The sequence below is a fragment of the Phalacrocorax aristotelis genome, chromosome 8, assembly GCF_949628215.1.
Source record: "Phalacrocorax aristotelis chromosome 8, bGulAri2.1, whole genome shotgun sequence".
Classification (NCBI taxonomy): domain Eukaryota; kingdom Metazoa; phylum Chordata; class Aves; order Suliformes; family Phalacrocoracidae; genus Phalacrocorax; species Phalacrocorax aristotelis.
Genome location: NC_134283.1, coordinates 44,446,883 through 44,449,247, shown reverse-complemented (window position 1 = coordinate 44,449,247; position 2,365 = coordinate 44,446,883).

The following is a 2,365-nucleotide window of genomic DNA, read 5'->3' as shown; positions in this document are numbered from 1 at the left end:
CCGGCCCCCCCCGCGGAGGCGGCGCGTCCCCGCGGCCCGGCCCGGGGTGGGGGGGGGGGGGGCGGGGGGGCCGGCGGTGCCTTCCCTGCAGCATCCTCCGGGGAGGGGGGACACGCACAGCCCCGCACCCACCTGTGCCCCGCGGCCGGCTCCGGGATTTCCCCCATTTCCGCCCCCCTTTTTTTTTTTTGCACCGAGCCCCGCCCCACCCCCCGCAGCCCCGAATCCAGCCCCTTCAGGAACCCAAACCAATTTCCCCCCCTCTAATGCCGCTGCACCAGGGACACATATCATTGCACAACGCGTCCTGCAAGAGCTGGGCAAAGCCGAGCCGTGAAAATAGCTAACAGATCGGAAACTGGAAGAGTTATCGATCAGCCCGTGAGCTGGGGGGGCTGCCGTGGCCGGTGGGAGCACAGCCGGGGGGCAGCGGCAGCGGGGTTCCCCCTCCGCAGCTCCCCGGCAGCAGCAGCACCCCACGAAATGCAGGCAGAGCCGGAGGCAGCAGTGGTGTGAGCCCATCCACACGCTGGCACGGGTGAAAAATAAGCATCAGACACGGCTTCAGAAATCAAATGCGCTCACAGCCCCTGCAAATCTGTCATTTATCTGCAGCGCAGTATTTTTTCCCAGCGGTGTTTACTCTGCGCAGCAGACAAGGTCAGCAGTGTCTGCTCTGAAGGAGCCCAAGGCAGCTCTGGCCTCGGGAGAGGAGCTTTTTATATTCCGGTTTCCTATCTGTTAACTATTATTGCTTTGCATGTGACTCTTGGCTTTGCCTGCAGTGCGATGCGTACGTAGCTGGTAAAGCCATTTCAGAAACCTGAGCAACGCTGTCATCTTCTAAAATAACTCCAGGAGCCCTTGGAAAAACGGTGGTGTTTCAAAAAGGCCCAGCTTGAACGCTCCAGCTCCCTGGAGGTGCGCAGCAGCGTGCCCAGCGTGCGGAGCTGAGGATGCCGCTGCTGGCGGTGGGCGAGGGCAGGCCGGGGGAAGCACCTCTCCGGCAGAGATGATCGAGGGGGGTTACGTGGGTGTATGGGGAGGTGGAGGCACAGGCTGGGGAGCGATCGCTGCGGCAGTGCCTGGGGAGGAGAAGCAGATGGCAGCATTTATCCGGGCCAGGCAGAGATCTGCTGCTACTCAGGATAAGGGATGGAGAGCCGATGTCATGCAGTAAATGGGGATGATTTCGATACCTCCTGCTTGGAGAGAGGCCGGAGGCGGCATCTCGATGCCAGGCCTGGGCCACCACACAGCCAAAGCTGTCCCCAGTGATAAGAGAGGAGTGGGAGCCGGGGCGGGGGCTGGTTCGGGCAGATCAGGGGCTCGCAGGAGGCAGCAGGAGGCAGCCGTCGGCCTCCCCTGCCCTGCCTTGGGGCTGTGCAAGAACCACAGTAAAGACAGGCAAGGCATGCCTGTTCCCATGAGGAAATAAGGAATCGGGAGTGTATTGTCTTAAGCATTACTGCTAATATATTCTTGATAATTATCCAGTCAACAGTAATTGGTTACAGAGGACTAATTTGCAGTACTCGTAAATAACTGTGGTTAGGCTGCTAATTTAGTGTATCAAAAGTAAGTGGTAGACATGTATGACATGCTCAGGGGTATCTGGTTTGCAGATAAATCCTTAATGCATTATAGATTTCATGTGTTCAACATGAAAACACCGTGAGATTTTCTCTTATATTGTGAATCTGCATAAATTAGTAGTAGTTACAGAAATACCTTGTGTTCTGGCCACCTCTGCCACAGCACCACTGACTACTGCATAAGACCATTTTAGCCCAGAGCGATGCCACTCTCCTGCCAGCCTCTGCCGGGTGCTCCCCAGATCGCAAACCCAACATCAGGGATGCTTCAACCCAGGCACGAAGATCATGAAAACCACATGGAATTAGCAGCTGGTAAATGGCTCTGGCAGTCGTGGAGCAAATTCACTGTAGAGGAAGGACCAGTCCCAGTTCTCCCAAATGACCCCCTCTGAAAGCAGTCCGTGCATTTCACTGCAGTCTTCTAAAACACGCTTTCAGCTATTAGATGGAGAGCAGCGTGTGGGAAACGAGGTCAGAGAGGCTCTTGTAAAGGGAAATCAGATGAAGAGCCTGCAGAGAAAAGGAGCACTTCCGTCATGGGGCGCGGGGGGGGGGGGGGGGGGGGGGGAAGGCGTGAATCTTTGATTAGCTGAGAAACCACCTCGTGCAAATATTTTGTTCTTGTGCAAACACATTTTCTAACACGGCCTAAACCAGTCAGGCAGGTGCCGGGGGAGGAAATGGCACCCACAGGCTGCTGTGATGCTGTAAGCTGCCCAGCGGCCGTGGAGCAGCACGCCTTCTGCTCATGTGTGGTCACATCACCC